An 18,337-nucleotide genomic window follows, 5' to 3' on the forward strand; every position below is an offset into this window, starting at 1 on the left:
CAGTTAAGAGTCGGACACTGGGATCCCTGGGTGGGGCAGCGGTTTGGCGCCTGCCTTTGGCCCAGGGCGCGATCCTGGAGACCCGGGATCGAATCCCACGTCGGGCTCCCGGTGCATGGAGCCTGCTTCTCCCTCTGCCTGTGTCTCTGCCTCTCTCTCTCTCACTGTGTGCCTATCATAAATAAATTTAAAAAAAAAAAAAAAAAAGAGTCGGACACTTCGGCGCAGGTCATGATCCCGGGGTGTGAGATCAAGTCCTGTGACATCAGGCTCCACAGTCAGTAGGGAGTCTGCTTGAGATTCTAGGCCCCCACTCTCCAAGTACGCTCAGTTTCTCTCTCTAATAATAAGTAGATCTTAAAAAAAAAAAAAAAGATCTTAAAAAAAAAAAAAACAACAACAAACAAAACCAAGTAAGGAAAGGTAAGGGATTCTCAAAAACACTGCCCTATTGGGCAATAAAGAATCATACGAATGAGAAATATGTCATCAGTCACGGAGCATCTCTAAGGTGTACAGTCCGGGTGCTCCCCAGTGAAAGCTCATCACTTACCCCAGGACAGCCCATCAAATGGGCTTCAAATATCTGACAGTAAAATACCTGGAAGCAAAATATATTTCAGGTATCTGGTGGTAAATTCCACTCGGGAAAGAAATACGTATGAACTGCATTCACTTGACCACAGAGGGGAACTGCCCCCAACCCGGATTCAGGGTGTGTGTAGACGGCTACACACGGCATGCTGCGTAACACCGACAATTTGAGGAAGGTTCCAGACTGTGAAAAGTCCATTTAAATTCAAGGGTCTGAATAAGCCACACGTGCTACCAATACAGAGACAGAAACACCTGCCTGCCTGATGTCACAACAGATAAGAAAGAAACAGGAATTAGTATTTAGTTAGTTAGTGTACGCTATGTGCCAGATACCATATTACTACGTATGACGGCTCACTTATTTCTCACGGCAATCCCATCATTATCCCCATTTTAGGAAGTGGGAAACCAAACAAAACACAGAATTTAGAATGAGAATTAAAGAATCCCATTTTCCACTGATCTCACAATGTCTTTAAGTATCTGCACATTAAATACTCAGGCTCAGCAATGAAGACAAGTTGAATAGTAAGATTTTCTTTTAGTAAGTCTAGAAATACGTATTCTATGTACATTCACAGCTCAAGGTAAATCACAAACAGAAAAGAAAGGCCACAGTTAGTGTGATGTCATGCGACTTTCTTCCCATCAGAAAAAGCCACATGAGTAAGATCGTTTTCATGCCTAGAAATTGCACGACTTTCTCAGAGGCCCAGCAACTCACAATGTCGGTGCTGCGATGAGCTCTGCCTCCTCACAGACTTCATCAAAGAGAAGAGTCTTAAGTTCTACTCACCTTTTAAGCTGTAGGAAGGCTGACGTGAGCTCTTGAAAATGGTCCGATCAGGAGACCGCCATGCGGTGTTACAAGTATCTGTACTAAAAGGGAAAAAATAAAGAATTTCAGTGAACCGTCTCTTGGTTTCTCCTAATGCACTGTCTCTTTGCCCACGTTCTAAAAAATAGTTGAGAACTATCACGATAATGGTCAAAAATACCAAAACGAATAAAATGAGAGCATAAACGTCGAGTAAGAAAGGAAGGGAAAGGGAGACAGAACATGAGAGACTCCTAACTCTGGGAAACAAACTAGGGGTGGGGGAAGGGGAGGTGGGCGGGGCGTGGGGGTGACTGGGTGGCTGGCACTGAGCGGGGGCACTTGACGGGATGAGCGCTGGGTGTTATTCTGTATGTTGGCAAATTGAACACCAATAAAAAATAAATTTATTAAAAAATATAAAAGTTTAAAAAAAGTTAAAAAAAGAAAAAAGAAAAAAAAGAAAGAAAAGAAAGGAAGGGAGATTTGGAGCAAAAGAATCTGAGCCAAGGGACTTGACGGAGCGAGACAAAATCCCCCATCAGTTCTCTAGCAGCCAGAAGGGGCGCCCTGCTCTTATCATCCAAAAAGACACTTATTATTATTTAATCATAACAATCCAAATCACCTTGTGAGCACACAGATGCACACGATCCTTAACTGCATAGAGAGGCAGGCCCAGCGGCACCTTTTCCTCCCACGAAATACGTCTGATTCTGCGAGAGCAGAAGGCACTTATTTCTCAAGGCGGTCTTTGCACCTGCCCTTCACCTTGTTGCTAGAACATCCTCCAGCCTGGTGTCCCAGACTTTGTCCAGGTCCAGGCCATGCGATCTGTCGCGATCACCCTCACCCCACCCTGGTGGGTGTGCTGAGTGCGCGTCACACCATCCCAGGGCGTGTCAGGCGACCACCTTGTGCCTTACAAGGCAGCTCCAGGTAAACTCAGGGCACGGGGAGGCCCTTCACATTTTTTTTTAAATAAGCCAAATTAAAAGTTATGATTTGTCAATCTCTAGTTTACTGCACGAAGGCCAAGCAATGGAGGGGCGTCTGGGTGGCTCAGTCTGTCTGTGGCTCAAGTCGTGGTCCCGGGGCCCTGGGACTGAGCCCTGCATCGGCGGGCTTCTGCTCAGCGGGGAACCAGCTTCTCCCTCTGCTTGTGCGCCCACTCTCTCGCTCACTCTCTTACAGATACTCTGTCTCAAATAAATAATTCCTTAAAAAATTTAAAATTAAAATTTACTCATTTTTTCTCCTTTCCCCTTTTTTCCCTTTCACTATTTTTTATATTCCCAAATGAGTGGGAAATATCAGAAAGGGAGACGGAACATGAGAGACTCCTAACTCAGGGACACGAACTAGGGGTGGTGGAAGGGGAGTGGGCGGGGGGTGGGGGTGACTGGGTGACGGGCACTGAGGGGGGCATTTGACGGGATGAGCACTGGGTGTTATTCTGTATGTTGGCAAATTGAACACCAATAACAAATAAATTTATAAAAAAATAAAGTAAAAGAATTGTATATGTGGGGCGCAGTTTTTAAAAAAATTAAAATTTAAAAATTTAAAAATATTAAAACATTTTTTAAAAAGGCCAAAGCAATGGAATGTATGCAAACCTTCAAAACAGAGCCCAGAAGCTCTAAATTAATTTTAAATAGGTAGGAGATGCTTAGCCTCATGCTCTACCCCAGAAGTAACAAGTTCTCCAGAACTGGTTATATCTCATTGTACCTGTGAACCCGAGTCAGTGCTCAGAAATGTTTCTCAGCAGTCACTACTTTTCCAAACATCCTTGCCACTTTTCTGACATTTAGCTATCTGATAGTTAAAAGTTAAAACAAACAAACAAAAAATCCCTAAGAAATTTTCCAAAGTAAGAATTTGTTATTTGTTTTGTTTTTTAAATATTTTATTTATTTATTCATGAGAGACAAACAGAGGGAGGCAGAGACACAGGCAGAGGGAGAAGCAGGCTCCATGCAGGGAGCCCGACACGGGACTCGATCCCGGGACTCCAGGATCATGCCCTGGGCCCGAGGTAGGCGCTAAACCACTGAGCCACCCAGGGATTCCCCCAAAGTAAGAATTTGTTACTTGTTCTTAATTTTCCATTCATACCAATAACACATTCCCAACCAACATGGGAAAACCTGTATAGGTCAGATACCCAGCTCTGATTCCGAAACCAAATGCTAATGCAACTTCCGGACAACCTATATGAAAAGTGCTTTACGATTTTTTATTTTTATACCAATGATCTTTAATTCAAGCAAGATCTTACTTAAGGCCTGTTTAAAATAGAAGTTTGAGGGGCAGCCCCAGTGGCCCAGCGGTTAGCGCTGCCTTTAGCCTGGGGCGTGATCCTGGGGTCCCGGGATCGAATCCTGCGTCGGGCTCCCTGCACGGAGCCTGCTTCTCCCTCTGCCTGTGTCTCTGCCTCTCCCTCTGTTTCTCGTGATTAAATAAACACAATCTTTAAAAAAAAAGAAGTTCCATATGTAAATACATTCAGTTTCTGCTATCCTTAAAAGATACATTGTTTTCTATTACAAAGAAGATTGTGACTAAAGCTCTATTTTAGATTTCCACGTGAATGGTTTAATAAAAGACACTTTAAAACATTCAAATCAATTAAATGACCTAAGAGACTACGAAATAAGAACCCCCTTCACTACAGAAGCCTACGCTCTTCTGGAATCTGTAGGCAGGGCTGTATTATTCATTCCCACTCCCCACAAATCACTCCCCAAACCTTCACATTATCTCCCAGGTTTATCCCCTGGTGCTGAGCCTCTCAGGCAGCAGTTTCCACACTCAAGCCAAAAAAAAAAAAAAAAAAAAACCCTAAAAGCAGCAGTTCCATGATCTAGGAGGCAGAGAATTTCGATAAATCCACCTCTTTTTCTCAGCATAATGTTAAATGTCTTGGGCCCGACTCTATGCGTGGAAAGCAGTGGCCTACCCCAGGGGCCGCAGGCACACGGCCTGGTTCCCCCCACTGCCCCCCCGCAGGTCTAGTAAGTGCATGCCTTTCCCTAAGTCCACAGAACTCAGCCCAAGGCAAGCCCCGCTCTTCACAGCACGTGGGCATCCACACTGCGCCCTCACAAAGGAGGCCACAGCCTCGAGGGACCGCCCCCCCCCCCACAGGAAAGGCCCTAAAGAGAACCAGGGAGCCCCGGCCGTCGGGAGATGCCAGCCGAGCTCCTCCTGCCCACACCCGCCCCGCGGCTCGGAGCACCCGAGGAGCCCGCGGGCCGCTTTCCAAAGTGACGCAGCACGTCCTGGGGGGACGAGGGCCTCATAACCCGGGACCGTCTCCTTTTGTTCTTTTTCCTAATTTAAATTTTACTTGGTTAACACACGCGGCAATATCGGTTTCTGCAGAACTCGCTGATTCATCACTTACAGACCAAGCGCTCATCACAAAGGTGCCTCCCTAACGCCCGTTACCCACCTGGCCACCCCACCAGCCTCCCTCCATCAGCCCTCAGGCTGGTCTTTGTCGTTGTCTCCTACGCCCCATCATACGGTTCACCTGCTTGGTTTCTTGAATTCCACGTGCATATGCCAATATTTGCCTATTTCTGACTTATTTCACTTAGCATAGTGACCCCAGCCCCGTCCATGTTGCTGCCGGTAGCAGGGTTCCCCTCTCGGGAGGCCCTACTGGCATTCCACTGCACCCCCGCATCTGCCCTTTGGGTAAATACCCAGTGGAGCCCCTGCAGGGCCGTCGGGAGGCTCTGGCTCTAACTTCCTGAGGAACCTGCCCCTGCTGTCCGGCGGCCGCACCAGCCCAGACCGGGTTCTGGACGCCACGTGCCCGCCGCGCTCCCAGCAGCGCTCACGGCACCTGGGCCCGTGGCCCCAGCGTGGGAAGCCGGAGCTGCCCGCAGGCAGAGCGCAGGTGCCCCGGGAGGTGACAGAAGCCAGGAGATCGCCGCCCCTGCCCGAGGCCGGAATGCTGAGCGGCGGGACCGGAGAACGAGGGGGATGCTCGCGCGTTCACCGCCCACTCAGTTTGTCTTTAAGGTGCAGGAAGACGTTTCCTACAGACAGAGGTCAAGAGAGAGATCCGGCTGCACGCCTCTTCCTTCCCCGACGAGGCTCTGCGCCCCTGGAGCCTGGCCAGCGGGGAGCAGCGCAGCGGGGATGCAGACAGGGCCTGGCACCAGGACCCGGCAGCGGCCGGGACGGTCACGGCGCTTGGCGGGGCCCCCGGCAGGCACACGGCCGGGCCAGCACATCACACAGGGCTCCCCGGCTGGGGGCCCCCAGCCTGCTGCCCCTGACCCCACTGACCTCGACTCGCTGACCCCGACCCACTGTCCCCTGACCTGCTGGCCCCCTACCCTCTGGCCCCCGAGCCCACTGATCCCCGACCTGCTGACCCCCCGGCCCGCTGGACCCCGAGCCCACTGGCCCCGTCTTGCTGCCCCTGGGCCGCTGACCCCCCAACCCACTGTCCCCCAACCTGCTGACCCCCCAACCCGCTGTCCCCCAAGCCCACTGCCCCCAATCCACTGACCCTCTGACCCACAGTCCCCTGACCCCATCCCCTGACCTGCTGACCCCCCGACCCACTGGTCCCATCCTGCTGCCCCCGACCCGCTGAACCCAGGCTGCTGCCCCGCCCCCGGCCCGCTGGCCTCGTCCCGCTGACCCCCAGCCCGCTCCCCAGCCGGCCCCTAACACAGCTTCCCTTCCCAAAATACAACCAAGAGCTCTTCATAGCACACGTCAGATAATTAAATACACAAAATTTAAAAATATAAAAGAAGAAGCAAAGCTAAGATTTGAACTCTATTCAATCCTACCAGCAGACCCACAGAGCCATCAAAACAAATGGTTATAATAAGAAATAAGCCAAAGCTGAGTTATCAAAAAAATGAATAGGTTTGTTCTTGGGAATTCCTTTCAAAACTAAGGTGTATTTTTGTTGTAATATTATCTTTAAACCCCGTTTCTGTTTGGAAACAGCCACCAGTGATCCCCAGCGAGCACACTTCCTTCAGACCCTTTGGGTCACCCCCAAGGTCACCAACACTCCACGGGCAGGAACACACGAGTCTACGGTGGAGCCAGGCTGGCACCTGGGGGTCCCGCGCCCGGGGCTGGCCCAGCGGGAGGCACAGCTGGGACTCAGCCGCCGCCAGATGCAGCCAGGCCGGCGAGGCAGCAGTGCTTCAGAGACCCATAATGTCCCAAATATTCCACCACAGACTATCAGAAAATAAAAAGGATCTAGGGCAGCCCGGGTGGCTCAGAGGTTTAGCGCCGCCTTCAGCCCAGGGTGTGATCCTGGAGACCCTGGATCGAGTCCCACGTCGGGCTCCCTGCATGGAGCCTGCTTCTCCCTCTGCCTGTGTCTCTACCTCTCTCTCTCTCTCTCTCTCTCTTTCTGTCTCTCATTAATAAAAATAAAATATTAAAAAAAAACCAATGGCTTTAATACAAAAAAAAAAAAAGAAGTGGTAAGGGCCAGGTACACAGGAAGAGGGGCACAGATGGGGGACAGTCGGTCGAGCAGAGGAAGGCAGCGCTGGAGCCAAGGCTGCAGGGAGCAGGCGCCCGGGCACCTGGATGTTTAAGCAAGAGCATCTCCAGGAGGGGCCCGGAAGAAGCAGGTGCCGGACAGAGAGAACGAAGGCACAAGTATCAGGAGAGGAGGCCAAAGGAGCAATGGGGGGCCCAAGAGCTTGAAGGCAATCGTAAGTACTTGGCATTTACTCAAGAAAAATGAGGAGCTACTGCAGAGTCATGCGTTCATTCAACAAGGACTTACCAGAGGTAAACATGCCAAGCCCTGTGCCAGACGCTAAAGACATAAGAATAGGACAAAGGTTGAAAAGAGGCCAAAAAAAAAAAAAGACTCCTCAACCCCAGTGGTAGCTAAGGTCTTCGTCAGTAGACTAAGCAACCGAGAGTACGTGCCAAACCTCACATGGGAACCTAGAAGTGAGCACCCGGTGGGCTCCAGGGCTGCCTCCTTGATCAACGCATAGATCCTGAACATTTACCGTGACGACACCAAAAACAGACGGTCCATCTCTGGCCATACCACCCTGAACGCGCCCGATCTCGTCAAAAACAGACGGTCCTACGGTTGTGAGTCAGCAGCGAGAACCAAACGAAGTCCAAAAGTCATCGTAGTCCCGACGGCACTGCCTTAGATTCTAAATATTTAAATCTATCGGTGGCATTATAATAGCTCTCTGAGAACTACAATGGCTTAAAATCGTAACACCCTATCTTCCTAATATTTCAAAATAACGAACTAGGGGTGGTGGAAGGGGAGGAGGGCAGGGGGTGGGGGTGACTGGGTGACGGGCACTGAGGGGGGCACTGGACGGGATGAGCACTGGGCATTATTCTATATGTTGGCAAATTGAACGCCAATAAAAAATAAATTTATAAAAAAAATAGAATGTTTACTGTCATAAATAACTAGATATGTATTTGGCATCTTGGCGAACTAAGCCAGGAAGAAACATCTATGTTGGCCTCCCTGCCCTGTTACACTACAGAGATTATATCTCCTTAATACCTCCTCTGTAACTCCCCGTGATTCTAGTCATTTTGGACTTTCAAACACTTTTATCACGTGCCATATATACACGTATATATATACATACAGCTACACACACACGTGAAAACGCATATACATGTTACACGTCTACACGTATCCTGAGTCATGATATTAAATATCTCTATACACATGTGCATACATGTAACTTTTTTTAAATTTCTAAAAACAATACTTAGCCTTACTGTGTGAACCACATTGTTTCTGAGTGCTGGCTGTGACCGACTAAAATTATTTCGTGACCTGCCAATGAGTTGTGATCTGCCCCAAAACACTAGCCTGGGCATTTAGGTAATTAAGGAACTTAATTACTAATTAATAACCTCAAAAATCCTCACAACATCACCTATCCCTTACTTTGTCCACCTACCCTCACCACCTGCAGAGAAGAGCAAACTCTAATCTACCAGTAAAACCTCAGAGTGTCCGGACGGATGACCCTTCACAGCACAGCCCCGCAAGACTCACGAACCGACCAGAAGGAAGAAAAGAACTGGCTGTTCTCTGCTGCAGCTGAACAGAGCTCAACCCATCCGCCCTATCTGTGCGGGAACTCGTCTGATAAAGTCTCCGGCATTCTGGGGTGACTTAATGAGAACAGATTCTGCCGCGAAAGGATCTTTGGCTTTGGCTTCTAGGGCTTTGACAAACTCGTAAATGGTCATTAAAATAGGACGAGTGTAACGTTGCCTTGAGAGCAGGGCAGATTCAGACCCAGCGGGACTGCAGTGGGCCCCAAGAGTGCTCATTCCTCCCAAGCTCCCGGGGGATGCCAATGTAGTGACCCGGTAACAAAGCACTGGACAGCACCGGGTTGCTCGCAGATCAGGGCAGCCCTCCCTGCACCCCCGATAATGTGTGTTCCAGGACACAGCAAACCCCTCGGAAGACAGCACCGGCTGTGAATGTATTCAGGTGATATCCACCAGCACGGTGATGTGAGCTTCAGCTGATGGCAGCCCATCAACGGACCACGTGGGAAGCCTGGAGGATGGTACGTAAGGGACGGAGCAGAAGAACCACGCAGAGGAAATCGACTTGGAAAGCAGGGCCAGGCCTCCGACAGAAACCTATAGAATGCTCGCAGAAGGAAAGAGAACATCTATTTGGATGTGACTCATGTGGAGGCCACTTTTGGGCTAAAAGGCTTGAGCGATGGAATGTAGGAAAGGCCCATCAGGTGACCCACTTCAAAATATCCATCAGTTCTAAGTGACCGTGACTGATGGGCTACTTACAACTGTCCACACCTCCTCACATCCACCCTCTACCCCCCACTACCTCCTTGCAGACATCCTTCTCCTTGGCTGTCCTGCCTACCGCTCTCTCACCACATAGTCAATACACTTCTATCTCCTTGGTTCTGCTTCCACTCAGTCGTCGTTCCACACTTGGGAGCCCCCATCCAGTCAAGAGGAACCCCATTTAGACAACTCATATACTACCAACTGGGATACAGTACAAGTTAGCCATGCTCTAACAGACTTCCCGGGCTCCAGCTGGCTTGCAAAAACATGGATGATAAAAACCATCATGTGAAAACAACAACAAAAAAAGCCCACCTACCCTCTTTTTTTTTAAAGTGAGTGCCGAGAGAGTGGGGTGGAGGGTAGTGCACAGGAAGAGGGAGAGAGAGGATCTTAAGCAGGTTCCACACCCAGTATGGAGCCCACTGCAGGGCTCAACCTCACAACCTGGAGATCCTGACCCGAGCCAAAATCGAGGGTCTCGGATGCTTAAACCATCTGAGTCACCCAAACGCCCCCCACTCACCCTATTTATTTAAAAGGAACACAGATGCTCCAAATATACCCATGTTAACTGGCCACTTTAACTGAAATTAGACACACGCTTCTACTGCCTCATGAGAGGTCAAGCTCAGAACACAACATCTGGGTATAAAAGCTATCATCAGCCAATTGCCTATATTCCATTACATCACAGTTGTTGTTGCTTTCTTTTTTTATTTTTATTTTTTTGTTGCTTTCATTTTTGTTATTTTTTTAAGATTTTATTTTTAAGTAATAGCTATACCCAACGTGGAGCTTGAACTCAACAACCCTGAGATCAAAAGTCCAATGCTCTACAGACTGAGCCAGCCAGGTGCTGCTGAGGTTGTTGCTTTTAAATTACCACAGCCCTCTTCATTTTACACCATTCCTAGAAAATACTTCCCAGCATTTTCTCCATCAAATCATCAAAAATAACTATTAGGAGTTGAAATTCTACCCATTTGGAGGTCACTATTAACCAACTAAAGTTTGGACATGGTGTTCTACATGCTACCGAATTAGTGAGAGTAAAAATAAAATTCCAGAAAGGCAAAGCCTACACGAGTGCAGCCTTCACTTCCTTGAAGCCGTGCAGTCTTTCCTCATTCTTGTGGGTTTCATCAGACTAAGAAGCCCACAACACTCTAAACTGATTTGCTAGTTTCCATACTTGCTGCCAAATTTCCACTTCTGCAAAACCAATTTCAATTAAATTAAAAAAAAAGGTAGAGTTAATCTAGTTCTTCACATGATCCAATTTATTCAGAATGTGAGGTACAAAGTTGGAAGAAAGGAAAGCAGTGGTTGGCAAATAATGCAAATGCTAATTTCTTGTCTTTATTTTTTAAGTTGCTACATTGTCTCAAAATCATTTCCTCCTCTTAGCTCTGGAAAGTTTTTAAGACAGGATACCGCCAAACAATGACCTTGTTATAAGCCAAAGTTTAGTTATTTTAAGGAATTTGCTACCTTTTAGCTGCTCCTGTTCTCATAGAATTCCTTCCAAAGCGCTAGTTTTCTTAAGAATTTTTACACATTGACAATGTGAAGCTGTACAGCTCCTAAAACTTCTAGGGTTTTACTCTGTGTACTGCATCTTAGTCTTTAAGAAAAGCAGTCCGACCGAAGATCGGTGATGTAGGGAGACAAAGGGACACTCAGGGCAAAGCGTGAAGCAACTCTGATGGAGTAAGGTTACGGCGCGGGGGGGAGGACCACCGGAGGGCTGTGGGGAGGACCACCCTGAAGGCCGCAGGGAGGACCAAGGTGAAGGTCGCAGGGGAGACCACACTGAAGGCCACGTGGAGGACCGGCTGAAGGCTGTGGGGAGGACCAACCTGAAGGCCGCAGGGAGGACCACACTGAAGGCCGTGGGGGAGGAGGTCCTCTCCATCGGCACCTCGGCTTCCTCTTGCACCCTCTCCTCCCACCTGGATCCTTTCCTCTTGCTTTCACTGCTTCACCCGAGCCTTCTCCTGTCCCGGCAAGACCTCGGGGTCGCATTGGTTCATCGCATGGGGTGGCAAGTCCTTGTAGATATGGTTACTTTCCTCTTGACAAAAAACTGCAGTTATCGGAGTTTCCCGGCTGCTTGGGTTCTGGCCGAGTGGCACTGATGTCATCTGAGGATCTGGAGACACGGTGTCATTTGGCCTTCAGGTGCATGTCTGGGTTTACTGTGAAGGCCCCGCGGGGGGATGTTTCAGTGGGTCAGCAGCCATGAACGGTGCCCTTCCCAAGCAGCTGCTGTGTGGTGCTCAGCAGCGGTGATCCTCTCCGTGGCCTTTGGAGTGGTCCTCCCTGCGGCCTTCAGGCTGGTCCTCCCCGCGGTCTTCAGCTGGTCTTCCATGCAGCCTTCAGGGTGGTCCTCCCCATGGCCTTCAGCTGGTCCTCCATGCGGCCTTCAGTGTGGTCCTCCTCACGGCCTTCAGCTGGTCCTCCCCGCGGCCTTCAGCATGGTCTCCCCTGCAACCTTCACCGTGGTCCTCCCTTGCAGCCTTCAGCGTGGTCCTCCCCGTGGCCTTCAGCGTGGTCCTCCCCGCGGTCATCAGGTGGTCCTCCACGCAGCCTTCAGGGTGGTCCTCCCCGTGGCCTTCAGCTGGTCCTCCACGCGGCCTTCAGCGTGGTCCTCCCCATGGCCTTCAGGGTGATCCTCCCCGTGGCCTTCAGGGTGGTCCTCCCTGTGGCCTTCAGCTGGTCCTCCCCTGCAGCCTTCAGCGTGGTCTCCCCTGCAACCTTCACCGTGGTCCTCCCTTGCGGCCTTTAGCATAGTCCTCCCCGTGGCCTTCGGCGTGGTCCTCCCCACGGCCTTCAGGGTGGTTCTCCCCGTGGCCTTCAGTGTAGTCCTCCCTGCGGCCTTCAGCGTGGTCGCAGTGGAGAGGAGCTAACAGGAAGGCCCAGCGGGCGGCCAGCAGCCCGTGGACATGGACATGGCCGAGCGCTGGGCCCGTGGTACAAGGCTGGGGCTGAGCCTTCGGAGCATCTCGCCCCGCACGGCCCAGGACGTTCCAGATCGCCGGCCGGGGAGAGGACGCCCTGGGCTGCAGGTTCCTCATCACAGCTCGGAAGGGACAGGCAGGGAGTCGAACCACACGAGCTCTCCTGCCCGCGACCTGCTTCCTGTACCGCGAGGCCGAAGCCGAGCACCCAGGCCCCCCCACGGGGCTCCCCTGGGTCCCCCCAACCTCGGAGGTGAGTGGTGGGTGCAGCTGCGCCCCGCATGTGCGGCCAGGCTGTGGGCACAGACTGCCGGTGCCACGCGCTCGGCTCCCCGCGCCAAGGGCCGGGCGCAGGGCTCTTCTCCGGGAGACTCGACACGACAACCCGCTCAAACTGTCCCCGTGCTCGCTCTTCTCGGACCCCCGGCACATGGTGAGTGGACGTGCGGCCTCCCAGCAAGTGGGGGGCCCTCCTCTGCCACCTGCCAGTGTCCCAGGTGTGCGCCCTTGGCCCGGTGGCTGCACGGAGGGGGTCCCGAGGCACCGGACATTCCTCTGATGAGCTCAGGGTGCTGGGTCCACGTGGTGCAGAGAATTTCCCTGATACGGCCGATTGCCAGAGCCTTCCAGGAAAGCCACATCTTGCAAACGCAGGCACGACTGAGACGGCGAACGGTGACTTCCGACATCTCGCCAGCCGCCGCCGTTGCCAAAGGTCGCCTCCTGGGTGGAGGCAGGAGGCAGCCGGGGCTCAGGCGGCCTGCTCTCGCCGGGGCTCCGTCCTCCAGTCAAGAGTCTCCGTCTCACCGGAACATCCAAATCGCCGCTTGTAAAACTGCCCTACGCAGAGCTGTGTTCGCGTCAGGGCCTCCGCCTCCGAGGTTGTGACGTCCCGTTACCGCCCAGGCTCCTGGGCACCACCTCTGCCCGATGATCACAATCCCTGAGCGCAGAGGCGCGGGGATCCACGTGGACCTAACGAGCTTCCCCCTTAAAACCCTTAAACACACCAACACTCGAAAACCAGGTCCGAACCCAAGGGAAACTGATGTGTGTGGAGGGGGGGACGGGGGGAGGGACGGGGTCGGAAGAGCAGGCTCCCCGGGATGGCACCGGGCGCCCTCCCCGGGAGGCCCAGCCAGCAGGACCCACCGGCAACGGGGTGGGCAGCAGGGGGCACGTCCCGGGGCACCGCCCGCCCCGCCACCGAGGGACTGAGAGAAACCATCTGACTTGGGAGTCGAGGCTCAAATGAGATCGGACTCCTGCGGACAGGAGAGGTTGGCACGGCCTGCGTCTACGTGCCGCGAACGGCTCACTCCTGCTATGCATTAAGGAGCCAAGAGGAGCCCAGAGAGGCGCTCGCCTGTCCCGTGCCTCTGTGCGGCCCGACGGAGGAGGGCGGCCCTCCAGGCAGGGGGCCAGGAAGGTCGGCGAGAGAGACGGGGCGAAGCAGGGAGCCGCGGGAGACGGGCCTGGGCGGCCACTGAGACCCGCGGCCACACGGGACGTCCAGCCTGCGCCTCTCCAACGAGGCAGCGCCGTGTCCGTCGTGGCAGCCCAGGCGTCCGGAGCGGGTCTCGGAGGGTGTCCCGGGCCAGGGGCGTCAGCTCCCCGGAGAGCGTAAGCAACGCGAAGACCAGAGCCTGGGAGCCTCCGCTCCCACACACGGCTGAGGACGTGGGAGGAGGGCAGAGGGCAGCAGCGTCAAGGCGGGGGCACCTGTCACCGTTCAAATGTGCCAATGTCTGCCTCAGCCCGAGACTCTCAATCTGCTTCTGAAGCCAGCTCGAGGCCTCCAGGCTCGGGAGGACCGTAGTCAAATGCTTTTATAAAACAGCTCGGTTGTGAAGTGCATCCATGTGCCTTCCTCAGATACATCCCTCAACTATTTTTTTTTTCCCCAGTAATGCAGCCTGAAGGCTCTACAAGCAAAAATCAATCCAGATCCAGTCTTGCAAGAGGGGAAGGGCTATGGGGGGTTACTTCACACCATCCAAAGAGCAGCCATTTGCAGAGAAAAGTATGAAACGCCGCTTAATGCTCATCACAATTTTGAATAGAAAGGCAATATCGTCTAATACAAAACACGTGTTAAAGGCTTCTCTGCCCAAGACTGATGTTCACCCTAAGTCACTGGGCTCGGGATACTTAGGGGAAAAAAAAAAACCATTCTTAATCAATTGCACTCATAAAGGAGGCAGTATGATTGAATGACGGCAAATGCCTCAAAAATAATTTCTGGGATTATTTTTTTTATTAAAGATTTTATTTATTTATCCATGAGAGACACAGAGAGAGAGAGAGGCAGAGACACAGGCAGAGGGAGAAGCAGGCTCCATGCAGGGAGCCCGACGTGGGACTCGATCCCAGGTCTCCAGGATCAGGCCCAGGGCTGAAGGCGGCGCTAAACCTCTGAGCCACCCGGGCTGCCCAATTTCTGGGTTTATAAAATGTGTTTACACTAACTGTTAGATATGTGTGTGTCTAATGTCCTGGGTGTCCTCTTTTTAAAAAAAGCAACAAGGCCCACCCTGAAGAGGTGACTCCGGGGAGCTGGGAAGCCAGCCAACGTCTCCATCTCCAGGCCCCATCCTTCCCTTGGACGCTTAACACAGCAGCCGCCTGGCAGGCCCGTCGGGTCCGTGGTCCCCGCTGTACAGGCCGCCGGCAGCCTCCCTCCTCCCCTCCCGCCACTGCTCCTTCACACGGCACGAGCTGGCCAGCAGCCGCAGCCCGGGAGGGAGGGCCAGGGTCTGCTGTGCCGCAGGACAGAAGGGGACCTGGCCCCCCGGCCCCCATCTCCATCACAGCATCCTACAGGCTCCTCTGGGTCACAAAGGTGTAAGCGCTTCAGGTGACGAGCTCGGAGCAGGGCAAAGCTAGTCTCCACCTTTATGGGCGGAAAGGACGCACCGGCCACGGAGGGGGGGAACCATCAGGATCTCACAGGCAGACCCGGCGGAGCCGGGACCGGGGCTGACACAGCAGGTGTCACCGCCTCTCCCCTGGCCAGCTGCCTGCTTCCCCGGGCCGGGCCGAGGTGCCCCTCGAGGGCCTCGCCAGGTACCCCGAGATGCAAGGGAGCAGAGGCAGAAGGCCGGCGCGCGGGCTCAGGAGTTCCCACGTACGGACCCCCACGGGCTGCGCTTCCCCACGGCGCCAGCCCCCTTTCTGACTTCTTCCCCGTTGGTCTCCCCGCCACGGCCGCAGGTGCACAGCCCCGCCATCCTCGCTCACTAACGTGCAGCCCTGCTCTGCATGCGGCCTTGGCCTGGCACCGCGGGCCCACCGAGCCCTGAGTCCCGGCAGCCCCCCACCCCATGTCTGGTCTGAAATTCCCAAGTCGGACGCAAGATCCCATTCTTTCTAACACTCCGCCCACATTCTCACCCACAGGCTGATTTCCCGGGTGGGCTCCTCACTAGCTCCGTGCACCTACTCAGCGTTGCTCTGGGGTGCAGCTGCCCAAACAATCCCCGAAAGCTGCGAACGGACAGCAAGGACTCTCGGCGCACAGCCCAAACTGAACCGGGGTTTCTGCAAACACCTGCTGACCCAGGCAGAGCATTTTCTTGAAACCACCTTTCTATAGCTGAAGGGACCCAGAGTGCTCTCCCAGCTGTTCACCAGCAACCTCCAAGTCCTTGGCTGCAAAACCACATGCTTCCTTGGTAAACAATACGAAGAAACTCTATCATTTAGGAAGCAGGACAGCAGGAGCCCACTCATGTGTTTTTCCACCAGAGAACCGAACGCGGGGCAGGGTCGTGCTGTTCACTGGCGCCAGCATCTGCTCGCGGCCGGTCGTCGAGCCTGCCACCCTGACACACGGCGCGTGGTCGCCGAGCCCCGGAACACGCTCCTACCACCACGCGGTGAGCACGCCCTGGTCTAGACGAGGAGCACAGACGGCCAGCCCAGTGCCAGAGAAGGAACGATGACAGCAAGACGGGCCGTCGGAAGTGTCTTCAAACGTCTGCCACAAACCCTGCCCTTACAGGCCAGCGGAGGCCACGGGGGAGCCTGTTTCAACCCAGCCTGGGGGTGTTTCCAGCTGCTACCTGGTCCTGAAAACACGCTACACTCAGTGGTGATGAGCTCCCCATCCCTAGAGAGGTTCAAACCAACTATGGTTCCTTTGAGTCAAGTCACGTAAGAGAGGAAGTCAAGGTCGGATGGGGACAGGTGACTGTTAGGTCTATGAGGCAGAGGTCCAAAAAAAAACAAAAAAACAAAACAAAAAAAAACAAAAACAAAAAAAAACAAAAAAACAAAAAAACAAAAACAAACAAAAAACAAAAACAAAAACAAAAAAACAAAAAACAAAACAAAAAACAAACAAAAAAACAAAAACAAAAAAAACAAGGAAAGTCCCAGAAAAAAGATATCTGCAAAGAAAAGCGACAACCAATAACATAATATGAAAAAGGAATAATTGGTTGCGTCACAGAAACGCTCCACTTTCGAATCTCACCATTCCCCACGGATTGTCCTATCCCCCCCCCATTCACCCGAAACATGAACAGATTTGGTCAAGTTCATGTAAAACCAATCCTATCAAGCTGTTTGTCAAAAACAGATTAGAGGAGGATCTGCAAAGTGCTGTCCTGCATTTCAGTTCTTTATGACACTACATAAAGGACAATCTCCAGTCAGGTTCCTGAGGCAAAGAAAGGCTCCAAGCTCACAAAAGGGTCGCTGGAAACCAGCAAAGGTACCGTGTCGGGGGAGCGATCCCTTGCAAGGGGACCTGTTTGCCGCTGTGGCCAGAAGGCAGCTCGGGAGGCAAAGGGTGCACGCGGGCTGGCATATGCATCAGTAGGTCAAAGCAACGGACTTCGACCAGGAGCAGCATGCGTCCTTAGCAAAAATAAAATAAACCATAGCCTTTCCTCTTTAACGGGTAGAAGACGTTCCCAGAGTCTTTTAGTAGGGCGGATGGATGAATGCACAGGTGCGGTGGACAGATACGGGTGACAGAGAGACGGACAGCTGATGCATGGGGATGGCAGGCAGCAATAGATGTGGGTGATAGGCAGACAGATGCACAGACAGATGGACGGATAGACAGAAATAGAGAGGATCAAGGGAGATAAATATGATTTTTCAGGTGGACAGGTGGACAGGTCGAAAGAAGTAAAGATAGTCGATAAAGATGATAGAAATATAGAGATAAAATCAGAAAACAGGCTAAGGAAACAGTTGGAAGGAAATGAATCAAAACCATCTAACAATCAAGATGATAGAACTCTCCAAAGCCTGCGGTTTCTTTTGTTTGTACTTTAGGGCCTCTTGACGGTACTACAGGGATGGGAGGTGTCAGCATCACATCTCGCTCAACCCCGAAGTCAATCGGAAATCGGGGCGGGGGCGGGGGTGGGGGAGCCAGAAAGGATTCGAGCTCGCCTTTCATTCAGGACACGTGGGACTGGGACTGCGTAGGCGCCCCAAGAAGGCAGCAGCTTCAGGCAGGGGGAAGCGAGCCGCCGTCCTGCAAGGAGGGTAAGATGGCAAAGCTGTCGCCGGGCCCAGAGTCGCTGGCCTGCCATATGTCGGGTCTAGCACCAGCCAATTCCAGATTAAAATTAGGAGACCCGGGGATCCCTGGGGGGCTCAGCGGTTTGGCACCTGCCTTCGGCCCGGGGCGCGATCCTGGAGTCCCGGGATCAAGTCCCGCGTCGGGCTCCCTGCATGGAGCCTGCTTCTCCCTCTGCCTGGGTCTCTGCCTCTCTCTCTCTCTCTCTATGTCTATCATAAATAAATAAAAATAAATCTTTAAAAAAATAAAATAAAATAAAATAAAATAAAATAAAATAAAATAAAATAATTAGGAGACCCCATTAAAGGGCAATTTCTGGGAATGCTTCATTTGAAAGAGGTTAAAAAAGCTACTTGTTTTGCCATAATCCTTTTTCTGCCTCATCTGAACATCGCCAGTAATCTGGCCAAGGAACGAGGACCCTGTATCACTGAAGACTGAAGCACGGCCTCAGTAAGAGCTAGAAAGAGCTACTATTGGCCTAAATATTGGATTAATAAACAGCAAATCTATCACTTGTGAATTTTTATAAGGCACAGTCAGACCACAAAAGCTTTGAAGGGACCCGGTTAAAGAAGG

General features: G+C 52.2%; 1 protein-coding gene across 11 annotated transcripts in view; it reads right to left on the bottom strand.

Moving 5' to 3' along the window:
- The window catches only part of LDLRAD4 (low density lipoprotein receptor class A domain containing 4), a 382,754-nt gene that overhangs the window by 335,523 nt on the left and 28,894 nt on the right, over positions 1–18,337 (bottom strand). For 9 of the 11 annotated variants that reach the window (XM_077893070.1, XM_077893092.1, XM_077893081.1 and 6 more), the window contains exon 2: positions 1,394–1,476. The gene's annotated coding sequence lies outside the window, so the exon portion shown is untranslated. Of the gene's footprint in view, positions 1–1,393; positions 1,477–3,698; positions 3,851–18,337 lie in introns of those variants that run through there. The other 2 variants (XM_077893120.1, XM_077893143.1) reach the window with 1 other exon arrangement.

The sequence above is a fragment of the Canis aureus genome, chromosome 1 (genome assembly GCF_053574225.1).
Source record: "Canis aureus isolate CA01 chromosome 1, VMU_Caureus_v.1.0, whole genome shotgun sequence".
In the NCBI taxonomy this organism is placed as follows: domain Eukaryota; kingdom Metazoa; phylum Chordata; class Mammalia; order Carnivora; family Canidae; genus Canis; species Canis aureus.